Source organism: Pleurodeles waltl, chromosome 7, assembly GCF_031143425.1.
Source record: "Pleurodeles waltl isolate 20211129_DDA chromosome 7, aPleWal1.hap1.20221129, whole genome shotgun sequence".
NCBI lineage: Eukaryota > Metazoa > Chordata > Amphibia > Caudata > Salamandridae > Pleurodeles > Pleurodeles waltl.
The window spans coordinates 865,621,062-865,647,586 of NC_090446.1; positions in this window are offsets into that span (position 1 = coordinate 865,621,062).

Genomic DNA, 26,525 nt, shown 5'->3' on the forward strand with positions numbered 1-26,525 from the left:
GAAAGCTGTTCATTGCCAATTTATTTCGGCCTGTGCGTCTTGCAGCGGACAGGGTTGGGAGGCCTCGAGAAAAAACCACCACTGTAGATGAAGATCAGGCATGGTGTTTCGTATAACAGTGCTCTGCATTTTATGATTTGTGGTGCTGGATCGCTTCAGTTGGTCTGGTGGTATTAAGGTACCTAACTGAATTGTAAAATAAAACGAACAACTGAAGCATTGCTTTCTTGGTGATATAACATAATCTTGTAATTTTTGTGTGTTTTAATATCATACAACACTGTCTCGCTGTGAGGGACAGTGCAAAGTCGTGGGTGTCCCAAGATTCCAAGTACCTGTGCTATAGCGGCCCAAACATAATCACGTCATGTCCTAAAAATACCCTTTGTTTTCAATGACAGAGTGTCTGTGATCTGCTACAGAAAGTGGCGCAAGGATAGTATTGTAAAATAAGAGCAACTGAATGAATGGGGTGACCTCCTAGTTTAAGCTGCTCACTTGTTTTGGTAGTAAGTGTATACCAAATAATTATTCATTACATGTTTTCTGACGTCAGGGTCTGTTCTCCAGTTGTTGCATTGTAAATTACCATGTTCTTATGTTCTACTGTTTGTACATTTTATTGTATTGCTAGTAAATTGAGCACCTACACGTTGGTCACAGCAGATGTTTAATTCTAGGAAATCTGATAGCTGAGTAAAAGCTTTTTTTTATTATATCAGTTTGATAAGGGAAAATAGGCCGTTTGATATAGGTCTAAAACATGTTGGGTCTTCTGGGTCTACTTTTTGCATCTTCAGGATTGGCTCGATGTGAAACTTTCTTTGTTTGCCATATATCCTGCAGATGATCGGCCAGAATCAACGGAGAAGAATGTTCCTGAACAATTGTCGGGCACCCCACAGGGTGATCCAGTGATTCTTCTTCTTCTTAGTTATTTTTTTCTTTTATGGATAGTAGGCTAAATGACCATAGTTTAGGGGGTGGGGAGGAGGTGTTATTTTGGTTATAGTTTGGCCCAGTTGACGGGCAGGTGTGGTTGCTGATGGTATTTGTTAGTGGCTTGGTTTTCAAGTCCTTGGCTTGTTCAGTTAGGTTCCTGGAAGCCAGATGCAAAGTCTGATTTGCAGTCTTGTTCTCCACCATACTGAGCATCTGCAGCTGGTGTGATTCTACTGATTTATCTCTCCTGGCATACGGGCTCCTGGAAACTGGGTTACTGAAGTATCTTGGCTGTTTGTTGCACTCTGAGAAGTTCAGCTTTCAGACATAAAGAGGTAGCACAGTTCAGTTACTACATGCTTGTTTGAAAGTGCATGTTTACTGTTACTCACAGACCAGGTATTCCTGAAAAGCAGGCTCCGTTGTAGAACGAGAGAGCTCCTAGCTGTAGAATGTGCTCCTGAGAGCAGCACATTGCAAATTGTTTGGCCTTGGGCCCTGTGGTGGTTGTGTAAGTGTAGGATGGTTGCACATAGACACTGAACATGTATGTCAAGGGTGTTCTGTTATCAGCAACAATTTGTATCCACTGTGGATCACATATAGGCAAAGAAAAGGAGACTGCAAGTGCAATAGGTGTGGTGATGTATTTTACCAGGTTTGAAGGCAATCTAGTTACATGCATGTTTGATTAGCACATATGGCAATCTAGTTCACAGCGTTTGGTTACATGAGGATGACTTCTGAGGAAGAAGTAGAACTTCCCTTTATCATTTCAGTAGTCTACTCACACAAAGGTGCGATGTGGATGCGTTTACCCTGGAATGGATATGTTGAGTGAATGTAGAATTGCTCCTTACCTTGTGGTGCCCATGTGTCCTTGGGGTTTAGTGATTAGTCATGGTTGTTGTGTCATTTTGCTGCAAGTCTAATGAAGATGAGTGTTGTTCTGCAGTGCCCTGGTAAAGAGCCGGGGTTTGAGGACCAGGTTTCATGTAGGAAGCGTATGTTTCTGGGGACTGTTTCTATGCCTTGCCAACTTGTAAGGCGAATCAGGATCCCCCGGGACATTTCTGGTAAGGGAGAATGTAAAGTATTTTTTTAAACTATTTTTAATTTTTTGTATTTTATATCAAACATTCATGCATAAATGAATGGATCAATGTCATGCAGTCAGGAAGTTCAAATATAACCTTAACATCTGACTCCACGGACAACAAACCACATCCTTTGGGGGACATTTGCATGCATTTCATATTTCTAATCGCTTAGTTACATAGGACAAGAATCATAAAACCGTCCCCCCCTCTCCCCCTAAAAAAGCAAAGGCTTTATCCAGTGCGGGGTCTTAACCTTGCTGATATCAGGGAGTTACCAGAGCAGTATATGCCCATCTTGAGTTGCAGAAATTTGGGATTACACCGTATATTGCTCCGTGAAAGATGATACATGACTTTTCATTGATTGATCTGTCTGTATGGTGCTGTGGTAGGGATTCAAGTGTGCTTCCGTGGATGGAACTATTTTTGGGGCAGCAGATACAGTGGTACCGAAGGCCAGGAGTGTGAGCTGCTCGCTGCATCCCAATAAACACTGCCTAATAAACAATTGTGAGGGAGCCTAATTTCCTTGCTTTTGTTATGGCCTATGGCACTCTTGCTATGCCATTGTGTTTAGATTGTCATGCAGACGCTGATGTATACTTGTCATTTTAAAAACTGATTTGCATTGAAATGCTACCATCTGTGACCCGTGTATTGCTATTGCAATGCGTGTTGTGGTGGCACATTCACTTAATTTGGTTGTATTGGCTGCGTTGCGATCTAGGACTAGTGCTTTCAAACACACGAAGGAATTAACATTTTGGTAGTTAGCAAATTGCAATTACATTAGTTATTAAAGTTGTAGGTTTTAGGGAGTTCTCTAGTTTTAAGTATTGAAAAGTTGCACATTTCTGTCTGTGTAGTTTTTCGTACTGTTTTTACTGCATAGTAGTGCGTTCTAGACACTTCTAGTGTGTTCTTTCTTTCAGTGATTTTAATGCGAGTCTGGTGGGTTTCAGTGTATTGAAGCATTGACGTTAACCTGTTAGCATATTTAATTGCATAACCATACATTCAAGTGCAAGTCACTAAAACTGGATGTGGGAAACCGGCGTAAGTACTAACGCAGAGACTATGACAGAAAGCACTGAGGAGAACAGTGTCTTAGAGCAACCGACTTTGGAGTTTCTGTGAATCGGAGGCACTCATCTCACCTCCTGAATAAACATGAGGGTTTATATTAATCCGAATTACCTGTCAGACGATCAAGATGTTCCGAAGGTACCTTCTAGAAAGGAAGTAAAACTGAACCTCAATCCAGGATACTTCACTTGTACTGTATATTACTAGCACTCGACTACTTAATTGTGTTTGTGGATTATTAATCTTAGTCATGAACCAACTGTATGGGGCTTGCTCCACGGACAATCCAACATATTACCTCATTACATTAGTTTATCAGTCTAAAAAACGTTTCCAAGTGTTACCGTACTACAATGTGATTTAAAAAAATATCCATTGCATCAAATTTACAGCAAGTGAACAGTTCAACAGTCAAATGTACTGCTTAACGTAACAGCCAATTTGCATAGGTCAACATCACATTAAACATGCTAAATCGAATTTACCACACACATCCAGCACAGTTTAAATCTCCCATATAGCCATCTCCAGGTACACAACGTCATTCACCACTCACTAACTAACGAATCTTTGAAAGACCTACTGAGATACACACACAAGCCCTAAACCACGGTAAACACCCGGAAGAACGAGTCCGGAACCACGAAGTTGTGAAAAACGAAAGCGAAACAATTCTTTCGTTTTCCCCGACTTCCTGGTTTTGGTACCTTAACCACGCATGTCTGAACAACGTACATGCGTGGTTAAGGTACAGAAGAAGGGAGTTGGAGTGGACGCGGTGAAGGAGGAGGTAATTTGGACTGGGGCTGTTTTTTTGGGGGGGGTGGGGGACTCGGGTGATTAGGCTTTAGGGGGTCAGGGTTTAGGTTTAAGGGGTGGGTTGGGGTGTTTAGGTTTTAGGGGCGGTGGCGGGGGTGGAGACCCGGGTATTTTTAGTTTTTGGGGTGAGGTGGGGGAGAGGGGATCAGGGTTTAGGTTTAAGGGGTGGGGTGAGGGCTGGGGTGGTTTAGGTTTTAGGGGAGGGGAGTTGGGGTTCTGGTAATTTAAAGGGTGGGGGGTTGGGGTTGTTGTGGGGATGGGAGAGTCGCGTTAATTTTTGGGGGTGAGGGGGTAGGGGGGAAGCATGTTGGATCGTGCATGCTGATTGCTAATTCCTTTACCAGGAATGTGTTTACAACAGTAACATCGTTGTAAATGCATTTGTGGTAAAGGCATTAGTGGGTAGAACAAGGTTGTTGTTCCGACCTCGTTGTTGAGCCACGGGTGGTTGAGGCACCCGTGGTTCCGACATATAACCCTAAGCCACAAAGATCCTGCACACAATTCCACTATCCCCATATAGTTGGCAAAGTGTGACTTCCTTAACAGCACATTACTCTTCTTGCAAAAACATCCCTCTTCGAGCCAACAGAACTCCTTAATCAGAGCACAACGCAACTTCGCATGCACATTGCATCAAAACCATACAGTTGGCTGATGAGTCACAAGTGCACATTTCTCTTTTCACACGTTTGAGTCAGATCATTTCACATGCACATCACCAAAGTCAAATAGTTGACCGTGCCAGTGTTGTCACCAAATAATACTTGTAGGTCTTCCTGGGGATTGAACAGCTGTTCACCAGCATGAAAGAGGCTGTCACCAAAGTCTAAAGCAGAGAACCTTGCAGTAAAAGATATACAGCGGACTTGAACATATCAAGTATTATCCTGGTGAACTGATGTGAAGCATCACTAACCAGTATTGAGCCAGACTTCGACATACCTTTCAAACGCTACAAATGTTAGTTGATTTTATCAGTTTGCTGGTAAAGTTTAACATTTCTTTGAAAAATGTTTAGCGCCTTTTGAACTTGAGTTAAAGCTAGGACTTGCATTTGTATACGTTTATAATGTGTCCAGGAGACCTAGAGAAGTGATTGAAGCCAGGACAGTGGGTCTTGGGACCTGGCTTCTGATTTCAGCTTCCAGGCTTGACCAAATTGAGAGATCCCTCAGTTTTCTTAGCTGCCAAAACTGGAAGGATATACATTTGTGTAACACGTTCATAGGCGCTCTTTAACAATTTGGTATCTACAATATGGGCTTTGGTTTCTTCTCCTGCTAATAACGTTTTTCAAACTATTTTTCATGGAGAAAACCTTATCTCATAAACATCTTTAAAGGTCAGGAGGAGATAGATTTCCCTCACCTTACGCATCTATTCTTCTTGTTCCTCATTCAGTGTTCTACCCTCCCCAAAACAACACACAACTATCAGTCAAACTCCCTCCTGCACATTCTCAGAGGGAACAGACTGATCTGCTCCATTTTTTCCAAGTCTAACAGTGTGATTATGCACATTGCTTAAGAGTTTTCCCAGCACAAAAGGTCACTTAAATCTGAAATGGTTGAATTACTCACATCTGAGATGGACATGTCACTTGCTTGTTGTCTTTTCACATGCACAACACTACTTACTGATAATCAAATATGTTTTTTTAACTCCCTTTAATGTAGCCAGTAATCCTCTCCACTACCATCTGTATTGCAGATCGTATTCTATCTGCTCTCTAACATCTTTTGGGTCTTCATTTGGTCTATCAAGAGTAATTGAGGTATGAGTTTCTAAGTTTCTATTTTGGTGTCCAAAGACATTCAAGTCATCTGCTCATGAAATCTGAATTTGAGATACCTAGGTCTCAAAGATAGGATATCCCTGTATTTAATGATGGCCATCAATACCTCTGTCGAATCTCTTGGATCCTGGGGCATGTCCACTACATTGGGAGCATTGAGCCTTTGCTCCCAAAGTATATCTAACATTTACCTGGTGTACATAACTTATCCCTGATCTGGGGTTGCACAAAGCCTTCCATTAGCTTGGAACCTGTTATTCTGTTTGCTACTATTGGACTTTTTTTTTGGTTATGCAGGGTCATCCCCAATCTTTTTGCCTCCTTCCTCCTATTTATTCTGACCTGTTGCTGTTGGCTTTTGAACCCTGAGCACTTTACCACTGCTAACCAGTGCTAAAGTGCATATGCTCTCTGAGTAAATTGTATTGTTGATTGGTTTATCCATGGTTGGCATATTTGATTTGCTAGTAAGTCCCTAGTAAAGTGCACTAGAGGTGCCAGAGCCTATAAATCAAATTCTACTAGTGGGCCTGCAGCACTGGTTGTGCCACCCACACAAGTAGCTTTGTGATCATGTCTCAGACCTGCCACTACAGTGTCTGTGTGTGCAGATTTAACTGTAAAATTCAACTTGGCAAGTGTACTCACTTGGAAGGCCTAAACCTTCCCTTTTCTTACATGTCAGACACCCCTAGGGTAGTCCCTAGGTAGCCTCAAGGGCAGAGTGCAGTGTATGGTTAAGGTAGGACATATAGTAATGTGTTTTATATGTCCTGACAGTGAAATATTGCTAAATACGTTTTTCACTGTTGCAAGGCCTGTCCGCCTCATAGGTTAATATAGGGGCTACCATTAAATCTGATTAAAGTGTAGATTCCCTGTGGGAGCGGATGGACATGTGGAGTTTGGGGTCTCTGAACTCACAATTTAAAAATACATCTTTTAGTAAATTTGATTTTAAGATTGTGTGTTTGAAAATGCCACTTTTAGAAAGTGAGCATTTTCTTGCTTATACCATTTCTGTGACTCTACCTGTTTGTGGATTCCATGTCTGGGTCAGTTTGACAGTTGGGCTGGTTGCACCTCACACTAGACAGTGACACAAAGGGAGCTGGGGTGTATCCTGCATATCGTAATGGGCCATCTGTGCTAGGAGAGAGGGGAGGAGTGGTCACTCACACCTGAAAGGGCTGTGCCTCCCCTCACACAATGTAGTCTCCAACCCCCTGGTGAGTGTCTGGGGCCTGGCCTGGGCAAGGCAGGATTTCACATTCAAAAGAGACTTTACTTTGAAGTAGGCCTACTTCAGAGGTGAAATTAGGTATAAGAAGGGCACCCAAAACCACAGACTTTAGAAACCCTTCGGGAAACAAGAGGAACCTCTGCCTGGAGAAGAGTTGAAGAGCTGAGGAAGAAGAGCTGCCCTGCCTGTGCTTTGTGGAACTATCCTGGAAGTTGCTACTTCTGCCAGAATAAGAGGGCAAAGACTGGACTTTGTGTGCCTTCCATCTTGAGAAGACCTCTCCAAGGGCTCGATTTAGAGCTTGCCTCCTGTTGTTTGAAGTCTCAGGGACAGCAAAGACTTCTCTCTGCCGGCACCTAGAGTCTCTGGAGAGGCTCCTACTCTACCCTGTGGTGCCCATCCAGTTCCTGGGACCCTGAAAGGAGAAGCTGGCAGCCTAAAGAAAAGAAAATCCACGCTCGGAGCACCATGCGGGGAAAAGATCGACACAACTCCGATCTGCGGCTGAAGAAACGACGCACGCCATTGACACTCACCGGAAACGCGGCTGAAGAATCGACGCACGGAGCAGGAGAAACGACGCACAGCATTGCTGACGGTGGCTGGGAGATCGCAACCCGCACTGCGTGGTTTTCGGATCATTGTGCGGCTGGATTTCTGACTCAAGTACCGCTGGACGTGTAAAAACAACACAAGGCCTGCCCAAGACCCGAGAGTGCTGACCGGATTGACGCATCACTCTCATGCGAAGAGAAGAAATGATGCCCCTGACCCAATGAAAGGAGAAACGACGCCAGGTCCCGCTCGTGAGTGGAATCGACGCATTGCAAGCCCTTTTTGACGCACACTCACCCGTGCTGGGTTATTTTTGACACACCCAAGGTACTTTTTCACGCTAACAGCGTTAGTGTGTGTTTAAAACTACTTAAAGACTCTTATTGCATTTTTATGAATAACTTGACTTGTGTAGAAAATCAACAAGGTGGTGCACCGCAATCAACACAAAGTGTATTTCATAACAAGATAATAACGGTATCATTGTTTATCACTTGTTATTTACTATCCAGCACTATTGGGGTTAGTGCGTTGTCTCTGAGTTTGCTGCAATTCTTGTTCAACTTGACTTGTGTATTGTGGATTTTTGTCGTTTTGGTCTTGTTTTGTTTAGATAAATATTTTCTATTTTTCTAAACTGGTGGTGTCATTTTGTAGTGTTTTCATTAAGTACTGTGTGTGTTGGTACAAATACTTTACACCTAGCACTCTGAAGTTAAGCCTACTGCTCTGCAAAGCTACCAAGGGGGTAAGCAGGGGTAAGCTGAGGGTGATTCTCTTTTACCCTGACTAGAGTGAGGGTCCTTTCTTGAACAGGGGGTAACCTGACTGTCAACCAAAGACCCCATTTCTAACATCTACGAAGTATATTCCTCCATAACGCTGACTTGGTTCTCTATATTCTGGCAAACTATACGCAATACATATGCATTTCCCAGATTAATTTATCTGGTTTTCCAATTATCAAACACCGGCATGTCACCTTAGTCAATTAGGAGTTATGTAAAACTGTATTTGAGTCCATTTGGAATCAGTAAGTAAATCCAGGATTTGTAAAGCTCAGCAAATCACAAGGTGCTCAACTTAAGACACAAGGAGATTAAGTGATTTGCCTAGAATCACATGATGTTGAACCAATGCAGAGACTCGAACGTGGATCCCACAGCTCCAAAGTCGGCAGCTCAGGCCATTACGCCACATCCTCTCTCTAAATTTGTGAACGATATTTAAACAGGCAGTCTAGTAGCCAGCCCCTTGGATACATGATTCTATATGAACAATTCTGGGATGAATTATTTATCCTTAAATTCAAGATGAGTTTATTCATCTCTGAAAGTTCTGGCTTGTACATAATTATGATTCAGTTTTTGGAGGTATTAAGACATTTGTTTCTGTAACTTTATGCAGAGGGTTTTTAAAAGATATTCTGAATTCCACCTGTATCCACTGGTTCGGATTGATGTGGATAGGAACATTGTGTTTTTGCTCTCTATGAAACCTTGTGGCTAGTTTTGTTGGGTAGAATTGTATAGATTACATTGCAATATTCTAGGCGTGCCATACCCCAAGGATTAAACAAGCTTTATTTGGTGATTTAATATGGGAATGCGAAGATTTCCCAAAGGAGAGATTGTTGAAAGTTCATTCCATTGATGAGAGCAATGGTTTGAAAGGGAGTTAAGGTCATAAGTGAAAATGATCGCTCAGTTTCTGGCCTCTTGTGTGGCTATTGATATGGGGATTCAGACTTGTGGGTCATCCGAAGGGAGGCAACCCAAAGGTGTTACTTTCCACAAGTAAAATTGAAATCATTGTTCTATTCTAATTTATGAAATTCCTTCATCCAGTGGTTAATTTGATTAAGGGATTCCTTGCTTTTCTGTGCTGTTATCCAAATGTACAGCAATTTTAATATCCTTGGTATACATTTGGTTCTCTCTATCCTGCAGATATTTTGATAAGAAGGTGCATATATGTAATGAAAACGATAAAGGATAGTGAAAAGGCATGACTCCTCTGACTTACAGTCTCAGTTAGTGGAAGGATTGTCCTGAAGATCCTATCAAAATCTTTGGCTCCATTCCTGGAGAAATCATAAAATTAAGTAAAGGGACATAAATGAGATACTAACCAATCATTAGAATGTTGTGGACCACCATGTCACCAGCAGCTGAGAAGTTTAGCAGAATCAAGGATGCTTGTGATAGTGATGGAATTTGTAGAGCGCACAGCTACTCAAGAGTGTTCCTGCGCTGAAGGCATTCTCAGATACAAAGAAAATTATTGTACAAAAAGCCAAGTGTTGAGGTTTTTAAGACAGCCTCTACCCTTGTTTGGTACAAATCAAGAGGGAGTGTATTTCTGCCTCGCTGTCCAAGGAAAGGAAAAGGACGACCGCCATCCATAGTATGGCGAATCCTAGGGATCCTAGCCAGATGGTTGCCAGCAGAGAATAACCTCTCTCAGGATTAAAAAAAGAGGTTCTGGCCGAGAGATAAACAAGAACAGAATAAAAAAGGGCCCTATGCATTAGAAGTGACAGTTTAAGGAAGATTCGTTTTTTTTTTTTAATGGGAAGCAAATGCAAGGTATGCAGATGGATGTAAATATGTTCTCTACTTGGAAGACCAAGGACCAACTAAGCTACTGCTTTCTGAACAATCTGGACTATATTTAACAAATATTTAGGCAGCCCTGCATGTGACACATTGATGTATTCCAATCAAGACATCACCAAAGCCAGTATCCGAGTGATCTTAGTAGGAGGGGATAAAATATACAAACTTTTCTTAGCCACCCGTAGAATGCCAAAACATACACCAACCAAAGACGTACTGTGGTTGTGAAAAGACATCTTATTATCAAATTTAACACCTAGATTTTTTACGGCAATTGCATGAGTATCAGGAGCTAGTACCCCCGTATGATAGTGGCCATCCAAGTTCAAAGTGAAATTCTGTCCAGAACTGAGCACTTCAGTCTTCTCAGTATTGGACTTCAGCTGGTTAACAGACAACCACTGAAAAACAGCAGAGAGACATGGTTGAATTGCAAAAGATTAACGGGGCCTACCTTTGCTAAACACAAATAAAACCTGGGTGTCATCAGCATAAGAGACCATCTTTGCTCTGAAAGATTCCACTAAATTAGCCAAGGGGGCCATATAGATGTTAAACATAGTATGGGTTAGCGTGGATCCCCGAGGAACCCCAAATGACACCGTTCGGCTGGAAGAATAATGAACTAGCCAAACCTCTGTCTTCTATCTTCCAGAAATGACTTCAACCATTTCCAGGCCTTACCTGCAATGCCCATCTCAAGGAAGCAAGTGGGACTGTGTTGAATGCTGCTGACAGGTCCAACAATATCAGAACTTCCTTCCCCTATGCACTGATGGTACTTCTAATCAGATCGGATCGGAAGCCTTCACCAAAACAGTCTCTGTAATGTGCCTAGGTCTAAATCCTGATGGACTGGGATGGAGGAGACCAGTAGCTTTAAGATAGCCAGACAGTTGGGAGTTAACAAATGTTTAAACCAGCTTAGCAGGCGTGGGGAGGAGAGAGACTGGCCTATAATTGCTTGTTTGCCTTCATTTAGGATAATGCAAAGGCCTTAACTGATTTTTGCCTGAGATGCTTCTGTATCTCAAAGTAGGCTGTATCCCAAATGATGGTCATTCTGAAGGAGGTCTAGTTCCATGTACTTTTGAGCTTGGTAAATTCTTATTCCAATATTTTGTTTTACTGTGGATGGTCGTAAGTCAGTCAGCAATTGTATGGCATATGTGGCAATGTCTGTGGTTGTTTTCTTTTAGAAGGAAGGTCATGATTGCATGTTTCAGTCATCAGTGGACTTGGCCACTAAAAAAGGAAAATTTAATTCGCCCTGTGACATCAGCTGCAATGGATTGGAGCAGTTTCATGTATGCTTCCAGGCATGGGTCCATGGATAGGTTGAAAGTATTTATTTTCTTTACAAGGTTTGTGACTTCCTCCTTGATCATGACATTGCAGAAAGTGAGGTAGGATTCTAGAGATGGGAAATGTTGGCTGTTAGGGTGATGGGGAACATTTAGCAATACCTTGACATGTGTTTGTAATCTTTCAATCCCACTAAATTCGGTAAGCATTCCAAATACTGGATGAATTTGTAAGCATTTCAGGATTTATCATTTCTTGGAAGACATTGAAAATATCCTTTGTTTATTTTGAGGCATCAGACATTTGTTTAGTGAGGTGAACCTTTTCTGTACATTTACCTGTCTTTTGGTGTCCTCTCCTCCTGCAGATGGCATTGCCTACTTCTGATCTAGGCATGCCTTGTCTTTATTCTACATAAAGGATGTTTTTTTAAAGTTAAGCAAGCATGCTGTTATACCATATTTTACTGAGATGGTATGGAAATTTTGTGTCAGCAGTTGCGTATGTTTTGTTAAATTTGTCTTTGCGCAAATTGTTCAGTTCCTAGTTGGTATAGGCTTTGATTCTGGCGTGGTACAGAGGTGAGCTTGGTGTAAGTGGTTAGTGAGTAGGACATAGGATGATAAAAGAAAGGCCAGGTCATTTTTGGAGCAGCAAATGTAATGCCTCAGATTTCATATCATAAGTAAATGAGATCTATAGTGTGTGACAACTGAGTTAGTAAGATCTTCAACCACTCAAGTGAATCACAATGCTTTCATAATTCTGCAGACTGTTTGCTATGTGGACTGCCCACCCACAGGTTAACACCTCTGATAATAATTTTCTTCTGAGTGAGAAGGGATGAAGAAGAGGTCCAATGCCATTGTAGGTACTTTGTCCATATGCTTGTGCTTATAGTGTGGAGGTCGAAAGACTTTTATGTAATTAATGAACTATATGGGTTGATAACAGCACATGTAGCTAAACACTTGAGAGAAGAGACCTGCTGGATTATCTGTGCTGGTCGCTGGTGAGGTGTTTGCTTTGTAATCATTCTTTATTATTTTATAACACATGATGTTCAAAACAATAGGCCGTGTTATTATGGTATATAGTAATAACAGATGTAAGAGACATAGCAAGTTTTACATCAACTATATATATAAGAGCCTGATAACAAGAGAAAAACAAAGCAAAAAGGAGTAGGGCGAACACAAAATGAAGGAGGATAGTTTGAAGAGCATAAGCCAATACCAATGCAGTGAATAGAGTGTAACACAACGAGCAAGGAGTTAATAGGAGTTAATAGGAATTAATAAAGAGCAAATAGAAAAGTGAAGAAAATCAAGAACAAAGAGCAGTCCCTCTCTCAAACCCTTCTCGCCTATCCATCACATCCTCCATAGGTATTCCATCAGTACACAAGACTGTGTTTCTCAAACACAGTCTGTCATCTTTAAAACACTCCCTTCTGTTGCGTCCAATCATGCGGATGGGGTATAAAAACATTACTATGACTACACTGAGTAAACTAGCAACTATCCTGTATTGTCAGTGATGGGGGCTAGGGTTTGTGTAGTATTATGAACAGACCCCCACATCTTCAAACTTTGGTAAATTTGTCCTGAATTTTAAATATGCATCTCTCATAGGTGGCTAGATGGAAGAGTTGGTCGTCCGTTCTTGGTGTGTTGGAAGTGTCACTATGCTCCAGTGTCCAAGGATATAGTTCTATGCGACCATTGAGGCCATCAATATCCACCTCTCCAAATGAATAGAACTGTCATTCATCTGTAGAACATCATGTAAGACAGCAAGTTTGATCCATGCAGTAAATTGAATGGTGCTAGTATTTCTTAGTGTGTTCCATACATCTGTCCAGTAGCAGGATAATTGTGTACAGGACCACAGTATGTAGAGAAGGTTGTAACTGGGTTCTTGGCACTTATAGCAGTTGTTGTGAGGCACTAGGTGAGCCCTTCTCAAATTATATGGGGACCAGTGTTAAAGCAGAAATGTTGGCTATATTTTAGTCACAGTGGACTAGATCGTGGATTTCACACTCTGGGTCGATGAACCGAATCTGCTTTAAAGAAAACGTCATGGGAAATACGCTATAAACAATCAAATTAAACACACCATAATCAATTAGAACATCAATAACCACACCAGTTTATTAAGAAGTTAAAAGATTTATTTCCCTATATTAATGCTAAGGTCACGAAAAGAATTCTCAAACTCAATAAAGGTTGATTTAGTCGGCGTCTGAATCTAAGCTTATTCAATGCAATTAGAGACAATACCTCAAAGGTCATTACAGAGAACCACAGGAATAGAATCCGAGCAAGAGAAATTGAATACATTGAAATAACAAAATAAAAGGAATCAATGACCATTCATGTGTTGACAGTAACACCTCACTAATTAGCATCGACATGTTGGACTTCATGTAAAAGAATTTAATGTCATGAATTGAGAAAACATCTAGCTAAGGCTTTATCAAAAATAGCAGCAGTATTAACATCTTAGCAGTTGGTACCTGAAAATCAAAAGACAAATAACAATACACAGTTCATACATGTACCCATCTCTAAGGTATTCAGCAACAGCGTCTATTTCATCAGGGGACAGCAACATCAGACATCAGCATTGAAACAGTAACAAGGTGAGGGGATATGGTTTAGAGTTTGGACTATAAGATTGCTAAACCATCTTAGCATTTGTTCAGTAACAAACAGACATAGTAAACTCAGAAAATAATAAAACACCATCATGTCAGTAGACTGTCTGCTATAGCATAAAATGTCAAAGTGACAGATTAAAAGAAATAAGACCTCTAGAACTCAGGATACAAGAGTACGAACATCCAAAAAGAATCTACGAATAATCGCTCCAAACCAATGGTGACTGAACGTTAAATTAAACTTGTTAAACTCTTGTGAGTGGTTTAAACAGAAGGAGAGAAAACTATGTTGAATCAAAACATCAACAGATATCAAAATTATATAAAATGTTAGCTCTAAGCTCTTCTATTCGCTGTTATTCCATTGAGGAATCTCAAACTAATACAAATTGTATCTTGTACATCCTCTTCTCCAGTTGCATCTGTGGACCCATTGTTTGGCACCTTCCAAATACACTGTCACAGAATAGTGATTACAAAATATGGAAACATTTTCTCATCGCACCATTTTCCTAGAGGGAAAACCATAAGTTAGAAACATAACTACAAGTAAATATGCTAATACAATGAATGAAGTGTTAGGCTACGGAAATGCAGTTAAAAAAAACAGAATACACTAGAAACATTTAATACAGATAACATTGCACAGTGACCTTGCATCTGCTTCTGCCTAGCAGAGGCCATGAAATACTCATTTTATTTTAGCAAAGAGCATGCCCTTAAAGAGACAGAATACTTTTATCACAGTGATAACAGCATTAGAAAGCAAGTGCAGGCCTTTCGCTTGATGAAGGCCATTAAGTAAGTCACAATTTTCGTAAACATAAATTTATAATCAAATTAATTCACACGTTAATATATAAGTATAACTACATAAAGACAAAATATTTACGATAAAACCTCTGCTCTCACACCAGTACCAGTCATGTAAAATTTCAAAATAGGAAAACATTTATCATGCCTCTATCAGGGTCTTGTCGTGATTATAGAGTATATCCGACCAGTCTTCATCTATATATTTATCATCTAAGCAGACCAGCCCATGCCACCTTGTGTCTCAGCTAATATTACGAGAAAAAAATGTTTAAGTTGGAGACTGCACCCCTGTAGTTGCCCCACCAAAGGCAGTACTTCCTAATTGGCAAAATATTATAGGGCCCCTGGGCCGGCACAGAGCGAACTTTACAAGCCGTGGCACAATTGGCAGTATTGCCAATAGTGTACTAGTCTTAAAAAAAAGTACTTACAGAGTGCGTCAAACCTGGCGAAGATGGCAATTGATGCCCAGACCCTTATGCACATCTTTCCAGATTGCCCCCATTGCTGTCATCGTCGTAGGGTACATTAACAATGTAAGAGGTTTGCGGTATAGTATAACCAGGCCTGCTGTAGTGTGCACCACAGATGTTTCTCTATTTGCCTAGTATAGCTGATCCACAGCAAAGGACATCAAGTAACACAACTGCAAAAGATGGTGAGCTAGATAGTACACGTACATATCTGATAAAGAAAGGTCCTCCACCCTTATTTCTGCATGACGTTTTACAGATTTAAGCCTTGCTTTTTTGCCTGCCCAAATAAACACTCTAATATGTTTGTTTTTGGTCAAAAGGAGTGTTCTAGGAATTGCAAGTGCTAGCAAACCAAAAGAATATTTGAGTGTGGGAGCTATTACACCTGGAAACATTATTGGGTGATTAGCTGCCCTGGCTATGCTATTGGGTGATTAGCTGCGCTTTATAAATCTTGATTCATTGGGTTACCATTTTTGCCACTTGAGTTCTACCCCACAAGGAGAGCTGTGAGGAGGACTACCTGTGAACGTTGCAGTCCATTTCTTCCATCAACGGCTGAAAATTGGTTGCCACTATCTGCTATAGGCTTCTGGTGACCTGAAAACCCAGGTATCTGAGCCTTGTAGATTTCCACAAGAAGTCGTTATGTGACCTTCTAGTTAGGTATTTCGTGATTGGCAGCCCAGTTGATCTTATATCCAGAGAAGGTCAAAAACTCTGAAATCAGGGACATTAGTTGGGGAATCAAGGCTTCAGGGTCAGTGAGTGTGAAGAGGATGTCATCAGCATAAAGCAAAAGTTTAATGTGGCCAGCAGCCATATTGATGCCCCGTTTTTCGTATTTCCTCACATTGACAAATAGCCGCTGTGAGTGGTTCTAATGCTGTGAGGAATAAGAGGGGGGAAGTAGGCACTCCGGTCTTGTCCCTCTAGTTATGGTAAAGGGCTGCGACATATGTCCCCCCATAGTCAACCTGTGCAGTAGGGTCACAGTAGAGCCAGCGCACCTTGTCAAGAAATTTCATCGTGATGACTACTTTCCTCAATGTTCTAAAGAGGTATCCTCATTCTGCCGTATTGAACGCCTTTTCTGTGGCTAAGGATGGCAATATCTTATCATCCATGTCATCTTTCACTTTCCATATGGCATTTGATTTGTGAGAGATTCCAGGAGGAGTGGCATGGGACAATTCTGACCTGAGATTAATGGGTGAGGCTCAGGAGGACTTTCTTTAATCCGTTGGCAAGCCAATATTTTCATGCCTGTGTTTATTAAGGATATCGCAGAGTAACTTACACATTGAGTTGCATCTTTTAATGGACTTTAAGATGACAGCAATGGGAGCTCTATTACATTCAGTACAAAATCCGTCATGATTTCTGCCTCCTTAAAGACTCAGTAAAGCAGTGGTTCCAGTATAGATTTGTTTAATTGATCAAAATCAGCAGGGAAGCAGTCCATCTACGGGGCTTTCTTATAGGGCATGGCTGAAATCGCTGTCACAATCTTCTCTTCAGTGATCAATAGCTGCCTACAATCATCGAACCGCATGGGTAGTCGAACTCGTGACATGAACGCAACTTCAAATGGTGAATCTGCAGTTACTTCTGCACTATATAAACTCCTGAGGAATTAGTTCTCCGCTATGGCTGTCGGATGCATGATCCATTCATTATCCTGGTCCTTAATTGCTGGTACGGCTATGTGCGCCTCTTTGTTGTTGGATTTGTGCTGCCAGTAAACGGCCTGCTTTACCACCTTGTTCATAATCTCTCCACTTCAAGCGAAGCAGGGCATATTCTGCCTGCGTGGAAAAGTGCGCTTTGTGACCAAATTTCACTGTTTTGAGCTTGGAATTTGGGGGTGGGTTTTGTTGTGTACCGCTGAGTCAAAAGTGTGATGTCACGATCTAGGACTGTTATTTTACCCCGCAGGGCCCTTTTCTTAAATGCCGAGTGCCTCATCAGAGCACCTTTAATGAATGCTTTTCCTGCTGGCCAGAGAACCTGTGATGAGGCAAACGTAGGGTCATTCATATCTAAGTAGTGATACAAGTGCTCAATGAGTTTTTTTGTCTAACCAGGAATTTGTAGTTGGTCATGTTTAGGTGCCAGCGTTTTTCAAGGGGGGCAGTATGGCCTAGTATTAGTTCTGGGACCTCCAATGCATGGTCCGTTATCTGCATTGCTCCACTATTATGCTATCTCTCAGAAAGGCTAAAGTACCGTGGTCAATAAGATAGCATTCTATTCTAGAACAGGTACCATGTACACAGGAGAGGAAAGTATATTCCTTATCCTTCTGGTCTGGTTGGCACCAGGGGTCCACTAGGCCATGATCCTTCAGAAGGTCTCCTAATATTGCTCCATCATTAGCGTTGGATTGTCCAGCGGGTCCGACCTGTTTATATATGAGTCCCAGGCCGAGTTCTAGTCTCCACCCATCACCAGTTTAGTGTGACAGAATTCCATAAACAGTCTTCAAAGATGTGAAAAAAAGGCTGCACTATCATGATTATGGGCATAGATGCAACGCACTGTCAATGTGGCCTCCATTGTCTTTAACTTTACAAAGGCGTATTTGCCCATTGAGAGTGACTTCACATGTTTCTGGTATTGAGGTAGACGATATGGCCTGGCAAGACTTAGCAGTGCCATCAAGAAAGCTGCTACTAACTAGTCTACCAACCCAGCCCCTCCTAAGCTTGTCTGATTCAGCTGTAGATAAATGGTTCTACTGGAGGAGGGCAATGTCATGCACTCTTCTGACTAGATAAGCAAGGGTCTTTTCATTTAATATAATATGTCAGTCCACTGATATTAATGGAAACAGTGCAAAGCGTTTTTTGGGAGTAATGCTCTTAGAATGAGGGCTGTTTCTGGAGTTATCAGTGGGCAGCGCTAGCACAGCAGGGAAAGGGAAAGTTAGGGTGGATTTTGTCACTTTGCACTTCTGTCTGAAAAAGTGTAAGCGGTTTATGGATGGTCACACTGACTATAGTGAAGTGAGTGCAAAGGATATGGGGACACAAGTGTAAAGTCTTAAAGAACAGCACCTGTAAATGACAACTGAGAAGAAAAGGAGAAAGCAAGTGAGCAAAACTAAACAATGTACAATGCACAATCTCAAGGAACTGAATATTAGGTTCAACAATTGACTAAAGTCTTTTGATACTCCCTTCAACTCAGCCACCAGGTGCTGACTGTTTACGCAGGTCAAGTAAACTTGAAGGTTGAATCTGGGAATTAAGGTGTCCCCTATATGACCGATGGATAGCCTTAGGAGGAAAGGGCTAGGTGAGCAGTTCCAAGTTGATGACCCTAAAGTACATGTGTCAGTGCTGACCTAGATCTACTGAAAATAAGTTTGTCACAACCAACCCACTGCCTTGGACCTGGCCTTCCACCAATGGACAGATCTTACCCAGTAGTAGATGTGACATGAGTCACCATCAGTATCCACCCCTACATAGTCTGTTTGATAACCTTCAGGGTTTCGGGCTGAGATCTTGATTTGTCTCTGCCCCTGTTTTTTCTTTGCATTGGTTTGTCAGTTATAGTTTGAGGGTTGGAAGACTGTTGTAACGAATAAACTATTTGGTTTGATAACACACTTCGAGAGAAGTGAAGTGCTGAAATTTCTGTTCTGGTCGCTGGCGAAAAGTGTTTCAATGTTGCCTTTCCTCCTCTCTTGAACTCTCTATCCATATGTATTGTGTTGGGTATCCTGGAGGTATCAACTCATCAAATATGATGTAAAAGTGGTTTCTTGAACCAAGTGTTGTTAAGTCCAATTATGAGATATTTAGTTGTAGTAACGTTTTCCTGTATACCCATGGCCTTCTCGCTGGCGGTTTGTGTGTTTATGATGCTCAATTTTATAAACATCTTGGGAACATATTGGAGATCAGATGGGATCTAAGATAAATTATGCAATGTTAGTTCAGTGACTATGCTCCAATTGTGCTATGAGCTTTGATCAAAGAGACACCTTTGGTGGCAGCTTCAGGTTGGAGTCTGATCTACATTTGACTTTAGGATATGACTTGCAAGCTGCCCATTACTTTGAAAATGGGTGTTTCTAGGAAGGATAGTGAAGGCAAATCTTGTGTTATTCTGGACCTTGTAGTTGCATAGTAGGATGTCCGTAGGTTGTGTGTTGGAGACGTTGAGAGTGGATTGCCACGTTTAGCCATGGGGGAGTATTTTTTGTAATAAAACTTTGTATTACATTTTCACACTTATGGACAAACAGAGAATGTAAAGCTTTAAAAGAATCACTGTTCACTGCAGACAGATATGGTTTTACCCACAAATTAACAATGATTGAATTCACAAAACAAGTTATTCATGACTATTCCAAAATTAGAACTGCTCCTCCAGCCTCAAGCCCACACAAAGTCAACTACCTGCCATAATCCTTGATTTTGTCATCCAGGGATTGTCGGGACTCACTAAATGGCTCAATGAGAATGCCTCTATATTGTACCAATCTGCCCATATTTTGTTGTGCTTCTGGGGACATCCCTTTGTCACATATGCAGAACATTCCAATTTAATCTATAATGATCCAAGCGCTGCTTCCACCCCTCCAAGGATGGGGGTGCCTCATCCTTCCATTCTTTAGCAATATCCCTTTTAGTCACAACCAGGGCCAGCCACTCTAGTGCTAGCATATCTATTGCTATCAATATTAAATGTTATGTGTAAGTGGATGATCTTCGGGCCTATGTGGAGTGCCCAACCCAAAGTGCGATTAGAACAATTGAGTACCTCTTTGCAGAACGGGGCCAAGCCTGTACAAGACCAAGTTGACTGAATAACGTCTTCCCTCTGAGTGTGGCACTGGAGGCAGCCTGCTGAAGGAATCACACCCATTTCTATTAGCCGTTCCATCATGTGATATGCCCTGTGCAGGTATTTTAACTGAATGGCCCTAAACTGAGAGGCAATCCCGTTCCCATGCCTCCCGCAGCTCAGCACAGGAGTCCAGTGAGCTTACCATTAGTGATCAGTATATGTTCGATATTTTATGATCCGCCCGGTCTTCCAGCAAGACCTTAGCCTCCAGTGTGCTGTGCTCTGGAAGGTCTTCCAGGTTTGCTATGTATGATTAATGAGCATGATGGAGCTGCAAATTGTGAAAGAACTGAGATCTGTGGCGGTCATATTCACTTTGTGGTTCAGCAAAGAATGTTGGCGTAAGTCCAGACATGACTTCACTAAGTTTGGCGGTACCAACGATATCCCACCCTTTAAAGCCCAGATACTTGTCCCAACCAGTCTCCTCACCAAAAGTGAGTCTCCCCCATCAAATGACTTGCCCAGCCCAGTCCAGCGCCCTATTCATGGCATTCCAGACAGGTAGCAGAGTCTTTGTGGCTGGGGGAAGTGAGCAGGGGCTGTCCCCAACCTCCATAAAGGAGATGCAGGATCAAGGTTCCCTGCATAGGCCATTTTTTGGGAGGCAAACTTTGGATGCCCTTGGGTGTTAAACCACCATTCATTTAGGATGATTAAGTGGAAACCCCTATAATAGGATGTGATGTTTGTTGCTGCTATACTGCTGTCGCATTTAGGTTTGAAACATTTGGGGGGCGATCCTAGGAGGGCGGCGGCACCACAAAAAAAATCCCATAATGAGGCATCAAGCTGATTGAAAAGGATTGTCTGAAGGTTTTTGGGTAGTTCTGGAGCTGGTATAAAAGCACACACGGTGACCATATTGTAGATTAATGAACTACTGAATAAAGCCAATGGGAGTGCTGACCAAAAGGCCAAGTCTCTGCAAAACATGTCTAGCTGAGGTTGATAATTCTGATTCCAGGCCCTCTGCATATCTGGTGTCATATAGACCCCAAGGAAGGTAAAGCCTTCTTGCATTATTTGGATACCCATGGCCTAATGGAGCGCCACTATGAGACGGCTCATGGAGTAGACAGGTGATCTGGCCTTGTTGATAGTTCCGAAAATTCCCCAAAGATCTGAAGTATCTGGAGGGCTGGGGTGCTGAGTTTTGGAGCTCAGCCGGGAAATGGAGCACTATATGTTCCTTGGTCCCGGGGCTAATTCAAGAACCTGCACAAGGGAATCTACCCGAGCCGTTTGGCCAGGGGCTCGATCACCATAGTGAAGAGAAGCAGGGACAGTGGACAGCCCTGCTAACTGCCCCGCTGAACTGGTAAGTGATCCTACACTTAATGCCCTGTGCTAAGAGCACCATGTCGGGTGACTGCATCTGATATATTTAGGACAAAAGTCCATTGTGGCCAACGGAGAGAACAAGCACTCCCATTCCATTGAATCAAAAGACTTGTGGAAATCTGCCATGAAAAGTGCATGAGTTCCTGGCAATCTTGGTGAGAGTAATGACATTGTAGACTCTTTGGTGTTATATTGATTAGCGTGATTTGGCAAAATGCCCAGCTGCTCAGGGTGGACCGGGGTTTAAATCACATGTATCAGGCAATTAGCAAGAGCCTTTGCCCAATTCTTGAAGTTCAACACTGCGGAGAGAGCTGGGGTGATGCGATGAGCACTGATTTGTGGGAGTTACCATATTGTAGAATAATGAACTGCTGAAAAATGACAGTGTGAGTACTGACGATAAGGCCAAGGCTCTGCTCAACATGTCTAGTTGAGGTTGAAGATTCTGATTCCAGGCCCTCTGCATATCTGGTGTCGTATAGACCCTAAGGAACTTAAAGCCTTCTTGCATCATTTGGATACCTATGGCCCAATGGAGAGCCGCTGTGAGACAGCTAATGGAGTAGACAGGTGATTTGGCCTTGTTGATAGTAAGTTACGAACATTCCCCAGAGATCTGAAGTATCTGGAGGGCTGGGGTGCTGAGTCTTGGAGATCAGCCATTGGCTTGCAGCCCTACACGATCCTTGGTCCCTGGGCTAATTCAAGACCCCGCACAAGGGCATCTATCCAGAGCCATTTGGCCAGGGGCTTAATCGCCACAGTGAAGAGAAGCAGGGACAGCGGACAGCCCTAGTGACCGCCCTGCTGAACTGGTATGTGATCCTACACTTGGTGCCCTGTGCTACGAGCACCATGTCGGGCGACTGCATCTGATAAATTTAGGACCAAAGTCCATGGTGGTCAACAGAGAGAACAAGCACTCCCATTCCACTGAATCAAAAACCTTGTGAAAATTTGCCATGAGAAGTGCATGAGTTCTAGATAATCTCAGTGAGAGCAATGAAATTGTAAACTCTTCGGGTATTATATAGATTAGCGTGATTTGACTTAATGCCCAGCTCCTCAGGGTGGACCAGGGTTTAAATCACATGTATCAGCCGATTAGCAAGAGCCTTTGCCCAATTCTTAAGTTCAACATTGGGGAGAGAAATGGAGGGGATATGATGAGCACTCGTCTGTGGGAGTGCCCTGGTTTGGGAATAACCTCCAACTGAGCATTCCAGAGATCCACAGGCAGTATGTAGTAACGAAGCCACACACACGGAGTCCTTGTAGTAAGAGATAAAGAGGTTTATTTAGTGAAACGAGCAACGCGACTTCCTCCCAAGCCAGCCAACACCAACTGACTCGTTCGGAACTCGCCCCTCAACATTCTCATTCTCTGCGTTCCTTAACAATGGGGTTGCTAAAGGAACACAGAGAATATTGCACAGTACCCATCCCTGAGTTGCATTAGGAAAGGCTGCATGTAGGGCCCACAACAACTGTGATTTGAATGTGTTAAAAAATTCAGTGGGGGGAATGTTAGGCCCTGTGTCAAGTAGTATACAAGTGGAGGAAGTAAGTATGATGTTTATTGCACCACTCCAGAGAAGCGTCCCACTCCTGGATCAGCAGGGAACAACTGCCGGACCGAGAGTGGAACGTTACATACATACACATCATAACAATGCACGCGTTGCCATGAACACGAAGTGGCAACCACGCGCGGACGACATAACACATCTCCCTTTTCTTAATAACCAAAATATATAAACATTCAAAGAAGAACAATAAAAAATAAAAATAATGAAATCTAAAGAACATTCTAAGAAAATAATGCAGATCTAATTTACATAGTCATCAAGCCATTTTGGTTTACATCTATTCCTTTTACATTTGGTAACATAGTTATCATCAAGTATATTTGAAGATGAAGACTTAGTTCCGGACTCTTTGAATAACATGTTACTGTTCAAGGAATTATTCTCCTCATGTCTATGAGGCTCGAAATCTAGGTCATTTTGTTCTACTACTAAATCTTGAGCCTCATGACCCCCACTCTCCTCATTGCTATTTGACCTACTCGGTTCAATTACTGGGTCAAAGTCCAGAAAAGTCCAACGCTCACCTTGGCTATTAGTAGGATATACCCACTCATTACCTTTTAATATGGCAATGCGTCTGAAATTCCAGACTCTACCATCAGATAACCTGACCGCATTTCTTAACACTTCAATTACCCTGAAAGGTTTGGAATATTGACTTTCTCCCTTCCTGACCTTCCAAGGTTTCTTAGTTTTAACTAGCATCCCTACCTTTACACTATGGGTGTGCTTGTTACTACAATTTTGCTCAAATTTTGTTTGATAACGCTCATGGGTGTTACTTAATTTGTTTCTTACAACATCTAAGTCCATGGTAACTACAGGATCCTCAAACAACCAAGAAGGATTAACCTTAGTTCTAGCAATTCTCCCTCTCATAATCTCGAAGGGAGTACATCCAGTCATTTCATTTAACGTAATACGATACATCCACACTGTTTTAAGGACTTGTAATTCCCAGTTCTCATCCGCTATACCTTCAGATTGAATTGCCCCTTTAAGCACTCTGTTAAATCGTTCGATAAAACCATTGCCACTGGGATTGTATAAAGAGGTAGTACAATGTCTAATTCCAACTCTACTGAAATATTCCTTAGCTTTTTTTGATGTAAATTGTACTCCATTGTCTGTGATAATCCTGGAGGGAATACCTTCATCAGTAAAAATCCTGTCTAAAAATTTTAGAACAGCATCAGAGTCTACCCCATTTACAATTTCAACAACCGGCCATTTTGAAAAAACATCTATAGCTGCGATGATATATTTACTATTAATGCCAATGGGACCCATAATATCCAATGCAATGACTTCCCAAGGATTCTTGGGGTTACAAGAAAAGTACTCATTGGGTTTCAAAGTTTTTAGAGATTTGTCGGCATTGGCACATTTTACACAATCTCTAACACACCTTTCAATGAAGATATCGTAACCAGGCCACCAAAAGAATCTTTGAACAGATTGTTTGGTTCTAACGATGCCTCCATGACCCTCATGGCATTGTAAAGTAATATATTTCCTAAGGTTAGTCGGTGGAATAGCTCTATCACCCCTTCATAGTATACTTTTGAAGTGAGACAATTCGTTCCTAACTTCCCAAAAATTCCTCAAATTAGGGCTCAGATCTTTCTTCTCTGGCCATCCCTCAACCATGTACTTCAAAACTTCTTGAATTTTAGCATCCTTGGAATACTCCTCAATCCACGACTGTTGGTTGATAAAAGGAATATCTTCATCGTGTAACCAGGCAATATGGTAGTCATCCCACTCAGATTCAGTTTCATGTTTACCACTTAAAGGCATTCTGGAAAGGAAATCAGCTGACACATTATCCTTACCAGGAACATAAGTTATATTGTAAAGAAAATATTGAAGTCTCATGGATAATCTGGCAATACGTGCCGAAGCCTTGGCCATCCCTTTAGTGGTGAGTAGTTTAACCAAAGGCTTGTGATCACTACGAATTTCACAATGTTTGCCCCAGACAAATGCTCTAAAATGCTCCAAAGCCCACACACATGCCAATGTTTCTCTTTCTATCACAGAATATTTAACTTCTACGTCAGTCAGAGACCTAGAAGCATAGGCAATTAAATTTTCACTGCCATCACTCTTTCTCTGAGACAATATTGCACCTAAACCTTTCGAGCTGGCATCGGTGGTAACAATGCTGGGCAAATTGGGATCAAAACCTGACAGAGGAACAGCATTAGCAATAGCTGTTTTAATGTTTCTGAATTCATAATCACACTCCTTACACCAATTAAATTTGCTACCGTTCTTGAGTAACTGTCTTATGTGGAATGTTTTGCAGGAAAAATTCATAATGTATTTGGAGTAAAACTCTGTGAGACCAAGAAAAGACTTTACATCATCTTTAAAAACTGGGTTCCGGCGCTAAACGTATTGCATCAATTAAATCAGGTTTGGGCCTAATTCCCTCCTCACTCAACACGTGACCCAAATACGTAACACTCCTGACAGCAAATTTGCACTTTGAAAATTTGACTGTCAAACCTCTTTCATTTAGGATACTTAATACATGATCCAACAAGTGATCATGTTCGATTTTATCTCTGCCATGGATTAGGATGTCATCTTGAAAGCAATGTACGTTGGCCATGTTACCAAATAATGAATGCATGAGTCTCTGAAAAACAGCAGCAGCAGAGGCCAAACCAAAAGGCATCCTCTTGTATTGGAAACATCCAAAAGGAGTAATGAATGCTGTATAGTTTTTTGAATCTTGGTGTAACACAATCTGATGGTAAGCGGCCGAAAGATCAATGGTGGAAAACAGTTTTGCGTCTTTAATTGTGGAAAGCATTTCTGAAATGCGTGGTAAAGGAAACTGGTCAACAAGAATGTTGTCATTAAGATGACGTAAATCAATACACAATCTAATTTTGCCATCGGAACGTCTAGCAACCACAATGGGAGAAACCCACTCAGAAGATTCAATCTTTTCTATAATGTCTGCACTCACTAAAGCATTTAATTCCTTCTCAACTTCACATCTAACAGTTAAGGGTATGTTCCTTGCTTTGAAAATCTTGGGTGAAGCATTATCCTTGAGCACAATTTTGTGTACAAAATCAGTTAACTTGCCAATACTATCATTAAAGACTTTTGGGATTTTTTTTTTTTAAGGAAACTAGATCCAGATTCGCACACATCGACTACCATCACTGGTTCAGGATTATTGGGATCCAATATGATATCTAAACTGCCTTGATCTTGCCAACCTAAAATTGCAGGACCTCTCTTCGCAACATACAATTTGCATAAACTAGATCTATCCTTGAA